This window comes from Pseudophryne corroboree, chromosome 5 (assembly GCF_028390025.1).
Source record: "Pseudophryne corroboree isolate aPseCor3 chromosome 5, aPseCor3.hap2, whole genome shotgun sequence".
Taxonomy (NCBI): domain Eukaryota; kingdom Metazoa; phylum Chordata; class Amphibia; order Anura; family Myobatrachidae; genus Pseudophryne; species Pseudophryne corroboree.
In genome coordinates, this window is record NC_086448.1 from 425121249 (window position 1) to 425131024 (window position 9776).

The 9776-nt window shown below is 46.5% G+C and overlaps 1 long non-coding RNA gene across 1 annotated transcript; it reads left to right on the forward strand.

The window, feature by feature from the left end:
* Nucleotides 1-525: 525 nt before the first annotated feature.
* Nucleotides 526-3488, forward strand: LOC134929097 (uncharacterized). Its single transcript, XR_010178279.1, has 3 exons — nt 526-550; nt 942-1062; nt 3447-3488. It is a non-coding gene; the product is annotated as an uncharacterized LOC134929097 (long non-coding RNA).
* Nucleotides 3489-9776: the final 6288 nt, after the last annotated feature.

Below are 9776 nucleotides of genomic sequence, written 5' to 3' on the forward strand. Positions count from 1 at the left end.
GCGTTTTTTCCGGAAACGGTAGCGTTTTCAGCCACACGCCCCTAAAACGCCGTGCTTCCGCCCAGTAACACCCATTTCCTGTCAATCACATTACGATCGCCGGAGCGATGAAAAAGCCGTGAGTAAAATTACTTTCTTCATAGCAAAGTTACTTGGCGCAGTCGCAGTGCGAACATTGCGCATGCGTACTAAGCGGATTTTCATTGCGATGCGATGAAAAATACAGAGCGAACAACTCGGAATGAGGGCCAATGTTTTCCCTTTACCTATATATTGAGGCACTCTGTACAACATTGCCTTATACTTAATTTTCTACACTAGTCTCATTTTTTTAGACTAGAAACTCATGTACAGTATATCCAGTTGTAATTGATGTAGAAAATGTATATGTAAGATAGCTGTAACTCTGTAGCTTTGCTGCTGGTTACTGTGACATCACACCTAGCCTTTGACATCACTAGCCCGTGACATCACAATGCTTCTTCCTGTAACATTCTATCTACAGCTGCTGACTTTTCCAGTTTCCATGCAGGAAGACAGGTAGGAGGAGGTGAGTCCTATATAGCAGGGTATGATGGAGGGGGTAAGGAAGACAGAGTGCAGTATAGTCAGCTGAAAGGCAAGACAAGATAGACAGAACAGGGAATACAGGTACAAGGACACATAAATAGGAGAAGCACAGGAAGGAATGACATATTTAGGAATAAAGAGGGCAGTATGGAGGATAAGCACACATACAGGGGATGCAGATAACCTGGGTCTCTATGAGGCAGGATCGTGGCTTTGGGATGAAAAAGTTAATCAAATAGATAAATGGGATATTGATAACTTTGAAAGTATCTTGTTTGGTTTAAGGAAAATTGGGAAACTGGTTGACTCATGGACATTTTATTGTACTTAAACTCGTACTATGCTTAATGATAGTCTTTTGTGTTGTTTAGATCATCTGGCAAAGAGATTTGCAGAGTGTCGGGTGACCGGCAAAGAGATCTGCAAAGTGTCAGTTGAAGACGACGGAACGGGTCGCAGAGGAATTAGTGACTGGAGAATAGCATGCAGGAGGTATGTTACCATACTTGTGTAATTGTGTGAGTTGTGGGGGGTATTGAGAGCACAGTACAAAACATAGGGTCTATGGTGGGGGAGAGTGGACAACACAAAACATGCAGAAGGGGGCAACTTGGTATAGCACATACAGATGGTGTGGGGGCACAATACAAAAACACAGAAATTGTGGCGTACTCTATAAGACATATATAGGAAGGACATACACTTTTGGGGGTTGCAAGATGTAGTACATACTGTAATACAGAAAAACAGGAAGGGTGGGGAGAGCATGATACAGAACGGGTGTGGTATGGAAGGTAGATAGTAAGTAGGTCGACCACTATTGGTCGACAGTAACTAGGTCGAGAAGGTCTCTAGGTCATCAGGTGAAAAGGTCGACATGAGTTTTTTATGTTTTTTTGGTGTCGTTTTCTTTGTAGAGTGACCGGGAACCCCAATTAGTGCACCGTGTCCCCTCGCATGGCTCGCTTCGCTTGCCATGCTTCACTCGATTACCGTTCCAATCGTAGTCCACATGGATCGTTAAGTATAAAAAGGTCCAAAAAAATAATTATTTTTTTTTAAACTCATGTTGACCTTTTGACCTGTCGACCTAGAACATGTGGACCTAGAGACCCTGTCGACCTAGTTACTGTCGACCAATAGTGGTCGACCTACTCACTGTCGACCAAGGGAAAGGATCCCATACAGAACATACAGATCGGGGGAAGAACAATACAGATCAGGGGATATAGTGAAATGGCTGACATTTACAGTATACAGGTTGAGTCTCCCTTATCCAAAATGCTTGGGACCAGAGGTATTTTGGATATGGGATTTTTCCGTATTTTGGAATAATTGCATACCATAATGAGATATCATGGTGATGGGACCTAAATCTAAGCACAGAATGCATTTATGTTTCATATACACCTTATACACACAGCCTGAAGTTCATTTTAGACAATATTTTTTATAACTTTGTGCATTAAACAAAGTGTGTGTACATTTACACAATTCATTTATGTTTCATATACACCTTATACACACAGCCTGAAGGTCAGTTAATACAATATTTTTAATAACTTTGTGTATTAAACAAAGTTTGTGTACATTGAGCCATCAAAAAACAAAGGTTTCACTATCTCACTCTCACTCAAAAAAGTCCGTATTTCGGAATATTCCGTATTTCGGAATATTTGGATATGGGATACTCAACCTGTATCAATGAACTGGGGGCAGCTGTACAAAGCCTGGGAGAGTGATAACGTGGAGAGAGATAAACTAACAACCAATCAGCTCCTAGTTGTCATTTTTCAAACACAGCCTGTAACATGGCAGTTAAGAGCTGATTGGCTGGTACTTTACCTCTCTCCACTTTATCAGGGCTTAATACATCTCCACCATAGAATAACCAAATGATTGAATGGTAAAGAATGGTATAAATGATGTGAATTGGAGCTGTAACAAGTGACTGTTTCCCTATCCTTACATATAATAAAGGTGACATAGTCCTTTCCCTAGAGTCCTTCTCCTTACCGCTCAGGGGGCCTGATTCAGATACGGACGCAGAGTTGCTGTTGCACCAAGTGGCTCAATGCTTTTTCACTGTGCATGCGTGTAAGCTGCACTGCGCACAAAATGAAATCAAGCTCACATAGAGGATCCCATCGCAAAGTGATTGACAGGAAGTCAGCGTTTGAGGTGGTAACAGGGGTGGCTAACTGTATACAGGCATGTCAGGTCCATTCAAATGCCGTTCCATGTGCGTGCAGAAATTACCCATTGCGACCTGCGTTGCTGCTGGAGAGCCCCTTGTGTCTAGGAGACTTGCTCAGCCTACGGCTGCTCAGACTCACGATGCAATTGTGAACGGCAATATTGCAGCAGCGATCGCTTCAACAACCACAACTGAATCAGGCCACAGGTTAAATGTGATAATAACAACTAAGGGGTCAGTTTAATTAGGTGTGAGTTTGTCTTACAACAGACGCACTTTCCGGTAGCCCCATAGGCTGAATCTGGCCACGAAGGATGTGAGTTTGGATGCTGTTGAAACGTTGCAGCAATGGTAACTTGTACCTAATTGAATTGACCCCTAAATTTTTGCAATTTATAGCTTTTATTATTTACTGGTCAAATTTCTTTTCTGAAGGTACCCACTAATTACTATAAGAGAGAACTTATCCCCACAATGTGTGTATTGTATAAAAACAATGGGCCCTTTGGGATAATTGTCCTTATTTTAGTTATTTTCCATGTCCTCAGTAGTTAGAGTAACATATTTACATAGAGAGATTTTTCTCTCTACAGAACCACACCACTGTTTGCAGTTTGTCTCTCTGCTTGTTCATCCACTAACAATGATTTTTCATCTCTTCCTCTTCGTCTACACGCAGTGGGTGATCCCTGAATAGCTGCCCTGGGAGGAGAGCTGCGGACACATGCTCCAAATGTTGGGACATATGCATTACCTATTAGGAGATGCGGTAAAGATGCCGGCTGTCGGGTTTACAGCAGTCAGAATACTGACACTGGGATCCCGACACTCTTTAGAATCTCAACGTTGGAACTCCGAATGGGCAAGGATACCGATGCCCATATCCCCACGATCATAGGTTTAGGGATGGGCAAGGGGGGTTAGGTTTAGGCATCAGGCACAGTAGGGTTGGTTATGCTGTGGCGGAGGGAGGGTTATGTTTAGGCATCAGGCGGGGGGGTTAGGTTTAGGCGTCAGGCGGGGTGGTTAGGGTTAGGCTGCAGGTGGGTGGAGATTAGGGTTAGGCTGCGGATAGGGTGGGTTAGATACCCCTGGAGAAAGTTAGGCTGCGTGGGAGGGTTAGGTTTAGGAATCAGGCGGGAGGGTTAGGTTTAGGCATTAGGCAGGGGGTTAAGTTTAGGCTGCAGGTGGGGGAAGCTTAGGGTTAGGCACCCCCGGGGGTGGTTTGGCTGCGGGAGAGGGAGGTTAGGGTTAGGCAGCGGGTAGGGTTGGTTAGGGTTAGGCACCCCCAGGGGTGGTAAAGCTGCGGGGAAGGCAGGGTTAGGTTTAGGCATCAGGCGGGGGGTTAGGTTTAGGCATCAGGCGGGGAGTTAAGATTAGGCTGTGGGTGGGGGGAGGATAGGGTTAGGCTGCGGGTGGGGGGAAGTTACGGTTAGGCTGTGGGTAGGGTGGTTAGGCACCCCCAGGAGTGGTTAGGCTGCGGGGAAGGGAGGGTTAGGTTTAGGTAGCAGGGACGTAGGTTAGGATTAGACACCTCCGCATGAGGGTTAGGCACAAAGGGGGGAGGTTAGGTTTAGACTGCGGACAGGCAGGGTTAGGGGGGTGGGGAGAGGGGAGAACACCCCTTACTCACTCCTGTTGGTCTTTTCTGTACTGGTATCCCGGCATCTGTATGTCAACTACCGGGATCCCATGCACTGGGATAGCATACTGACCCCTCTATTAGTACACCTCTTAATGCCCAGAGGGAAGGGCGATTCTGAGGCCATGGTTCCCCAGAGGTTTCCCCCCAAGGGGGTTTTCCTCTCCTGAGTGCTGAAGGATGACTCTTTGTGAGTCCAGAGGTGTAGCTTTTATGCCATGATGAGTACCAATCTCATGCCCGTCCCTGCAATGTATAAGAAGTAAAATAATTGCTAATGCGATCACTTTACTTCTGGGTTTAGACTCCGGCTGCGCTAGTTCACATGTGCAATCGTCAGACTGCGTATGTGAAAGCAGACAGTAATGCAGAGGGATCCCAAGGATCCTTCTCCTGGGAATTATTGCATAATGTAGGCCACAGGCTACAAAAGCCATTTAGAAATGGCATTAGCTGCCGGGCCAAGCTCAGAAATGCTTTGCATTCTGGAGCTTGGTGAGTTTCACAGTTTACCATCTGCCGTAGAAACTTTTGGTGGCTGCTTTTGTGTTCAAAATAGGAGGAACGCAATAGATATCTCAAATATCCATTGCAGTCCCCAATACATACATTCAGGGGCTGGTTAATATTTGTGGGCAGCCCCCAAAACAGACTGTTTTTGGAGATGTCTCGCAAATATTATTTATTAAATATTCCACTTAATAAACTTTTTATATTTTAACATAAACTAAAAAATGTTTCATGTATTCATTGACTGAGTCTCCCGTCTTTACTGAATGCTAATTTCACAGGGTCCGCAAATTATTACTGATATGACTGTTACTCTACTGTCCTGCTGGTGCTCCTGGCCTGCTGTATAGGAGCCAGACATATATTTTATATACAGCACTCTTGGAGAGATGTATCAAGCCTTGGAGAGAGATAAAGTGCAGATGTCCAAACCACCCAATCATCTTCTGTCACTTATCTAGCACAGTACATGAAATGTTACCTGTAGTTAAAAGCTTCATTTGATTTGGGCAAATACTCAACTTTATCTCTCTCCACGGCTTGATACTTCTCCCGAAAATATCATGTCTTCCTTTCACTTAATTAACAAGTTAAATTAATTAATTGTTTTGGAACCAGGGTAAGAAATTCACAGTTTCAGATAATGTTATAAAGGCTCGTCAATGCCTTCTGGTACATTTACATTGATTTATCATTCACATTTCTTCCATGCCAGACAGGGGCGGATTGGGAACGTAAAGTGGCCCTGGAAATATATGAAAAGTGGCCTCATGTAGGTTGGAGTAAGTCAGCTATAAGCGGGGCCCAACACAAATTGGGCTTAAGCAAATTGTTAGCATTACCCACAGTGGTAGTAAGCAAGGCTAATGCAGCATGGTAGGCAGTCACAGCACCAGCAGTAGGATCGTGTCACAGGAGGTGGAGATCACACCAGTAGGTGGGGCATTGCACTGGTAGGCAGTCACATCACGAGCAGTAGGATCGTGTCAAAGGAGGAGGAGATCACAACAGTAGGTGAGGCATTGTACTGGTAGTCACAGCACCAACAGGAGGATCGTGTCAAAGGAGGTGGAGATCACACCAGTAGGTGAGGCATTGTACTGGAAGGCAGTCACAGCACCAACAGGAGGATCGTGTCACAGGAGGTGGAGATCACACCAGTAGGTAAGGCATTGCACTGGTAGGCAGTCACAGCACCAGCAGGGGGATCATGTCACAGGAGGTGGCGATCACAACAGTAGGTGAGGCATTGTACTGGTAGGCAGTCACAGCACCAACTGGAGGATCGTGTCAAAGGAGGTGGAGATCACACCAGTAGTTGATGCATGACATTGGTAGTCAGTCACAGCAGGAGGATCGTGTCACAGGAGGTGGAGATCACACCAGTAGGTGAGTCATTGCACTGGTAGGCAGTCACAGTACCTATGGTAGCTACACCCATATACATAACACATGTAACTGTGACAGGGAAGGTGGCCTCTCTCAGCTCTGGGCCCCATAGTAGCTGCCAAGGGCGGATTGGGATCGAACACCAGCCCGAGAAATTTATGGAAGCAGACCTAATGGGGGCGGAGTCTGTTGAGGAGGAAGGGCCTGTCAAGAGGGCGGGGTCACTCCTCAGAGGCCCTGATTCTGAGATAGACACAGTTGGGGCCTCCTCTGCTTTACGTTATGCTAATGTTTAACTGTGACTGTGGCCCTCATTCCGAGTGATCGCTCGCTAGCTACTTTTAGCAGCCGTGCAAACGCATTGTCGCCACCCACGGGGGAGTGTATTTTCGCTTTGAAAGTGTGCATGTGCAGCCGAGCGACACGAACACATTTTGTGCAAAACAAGACCAGCCCTGTAGTTACTTATCCTGTGCGATGATTCTAGCGACGGAGGTCCCGGAATTGATGTCAGATACCCACCTTGCAAACGCCCAAACACTCCCAGAAACCGGTCAGTTGACACCCATAAACGCCCTTTTCCTGTCAATCTCCTTGCGATCAGCTGTGCGAATGGATTCGTCGCTAAAAGCATTGCACAACAACGATGCTCTTTGTACCCATATGACGCACGTGTGCATTGGGGTGAATACGCAGTTTTGTAGTTTTTTTACCTGATCGTAGTGCTGCAAAAATCGGCAGCGAGCGATCAACTCGGAATGACCCCCTTTAGGCATATGCTGCTACAATACCCTTCCCTGATGCACATCTGTACGTCTGAATATACAAGGACTGATATGTGCACTTTCATTGTCTACTGACACTGCTGTCATGCCTTTAATCTACTTCTGATTTTATTGATTTTTCATTCTACAAACCCCTTTTTTTAACCTTATATGTTTCAAAGTACAGGGAGGAGGAGCACACACTACATACAGCACAGTATAGGGAGGGAGCACACACACTACATACAGTACAGGGAGGAGGAGCACACACTACATACAGCACAGTACAGGGAGGGGGAACACACACTACATACAGTACAGGGAGGAGGAGCACACACTACATACAGCACAGTACAGGGAGGAGGAGCACACACTACATACAGGCCCTCATTCCGAGTTGATCGCTCGCAAGGCGAATTTAGCAGAGTTGCTCAGGCTAAGCCTACGCCTACTGGGAGTGTATCTTAGCTTCTTAAAATTGCGACCGATGTATTCGCAATATTGCGATTACAAACTACTTAGCAGTTTCAGAGTAGCTTCAGACTTACTCGGCATCTGCGATCAGTTCAGTGCTTGTCGTTCCTGGTTTGACGTCATAAACACACCCAGCGTTCGCCCAGACACTCCCCCGTTTCTCCGGCCACTCCTGCGTTTTTTCCGGAAACGGTAGCGTTTTTATCCACACGCCCCGAAAACGCAGTGTTTCCGCCCAGTAACACCCATTTCCTGTCAATCACACTACGATCGCCGGAGCGATGAAAAAGCCGTGAGTAAAAATACTATCTCCATTGTAAAATTACTTGGCGCAGTCGCAGTGCGAATATTGCGCATGCGTACTAAGCGGAATTTCACTGCGATGCGATGAAAAATACCGAGCGAACGACTCGGAATGAGGGCCACAGCACAGTACAGGGAGGGGGAACACACACTACATACAGTACAGGGAGGAGGAGCACACACTACATACAGCACAGTACAGGGAGGGAGCACACACACTACATACAGCACAGTACAGGGAGGAGGAGCACACACTACATACAGCACAGTACAGGGAGGAGAAGCACACACTACATACAGCACAGTACAGGGAGGGAGCACACACACTACATACAGCACAGTACAGGGAGGAGGAGCACACACTACATACAGCACAGTACAGGGAGGAGGAGCACACACTACATACAGCACAGTACAGGGAGGGAGCACACACACTACATACAGCACAGTACAGGGAGGAGGAGCACACACTACATACAGCACAGTACAGGGAGGGAGCACACACAAGTAGTGAAACACAGACACAGGGGACCAGTGCAGCAGAATCTGTCCCAGTTGCCAATCCGCCCCTGATTACATACATAGCCACCATATTACACACTGTCGAAGTCAAAAATATTTAGTGATGTACACCGGACATTTTTCGGGTTTTGTGTTTTGGTTTTGGATTCGGTTCCGCGGCCGTGTTTTGGATTCGGACGCGTTTTGGCAAAACCTCCCTGAAATTTTTTTGTCGGATTCAGGTGTTTTTTTTACAAAAACCCCTCAAAAACAGCTTAAATCATAGAATTTGGGGGTCATTTTGATCCCATAGTATTATTAACCTCAATAACCATAATTTCCACTCATTTCCAGTCTATTCTGAACACCTCACACCTCACAATATTATTTTTAGTCCTAAAATTTGCACCGAGGTCGCTGGATGACTAAGCTAAGCAACCCAAGTGGCCGACACAAACACCTGGCCCATCTATGAGTGGCACTGCAGTGTCAGACAGGATGGCACTCCAAAAAAATAGTCCCCAAACAGCACATGATGCAAAGAAAAAAAGAGGTGCAATGAGGTAGCTGTGTGACTAAGCTAAGCGACCCAAGTGGCCGACACAAACACCTGGCCCATCTAGGAGTGGCACTGCAGTGTCAGACATGATGGCACTTCAAAAAAATAGTCCCCAAACAGCACATGATGCAAAGAAAAAAAGAGGCGCAATGAGGTAGCTGTGTGACCAAGCTAAGCGACCCAAGTGGTCGACACAAACACCTGGCCCATCTAGGAGTGGCACTGCAGTGTCAGACAGGATGGCACTTCAAAAAATAGTCCCCAAACAGCACATGATGCAAAGAAAAAAAGAGGTGCACCAAGGTCGCTATATACTAGATATATACTGCGCACAAAAACTTAAATGCACCACAGGTGTCACGATCCGGGTATCTGGACGCCATTTCTTACCCATCAGATGCCTCCTAAGGCTGGCTCAGCGCTCCAGGACCGGATCCCATCTGTTATCCTAATGTTCACATTCCTGCATCCTCTCCTGTCTCTCTGAGACGCTGTCACAGTAACGCCTTATTACATCTGGCATGGCGTCTCCCGCGGCCTCCGCCGCCGTCCCTGAGCTTCTGCATGCAGAGTGTCAGAGTGGCGATTACGTCAGCCGCGGCCTCCGCTGTGTCCGCGTGGTTGGATGTGCACTTGTCAGCCTGGCGTCTCCTGTCTCCAGTGGCCGGCGCCGCCATTACTGTTTTCATTACCACATGGATTACAAACCAAACTTCCCTCCAAGTGTCTGCATGGGCGCAGCCATCTTGGATTCTGTCAGCTGATCATTTCCTCCAATCTGTTGTCAGTATTGTTAATCTGCATAATTGCCTAGCCAATCCCTTCCTTGCTGCAGGTATAAATACACTGTGCCTGAGCAAGGAAGGC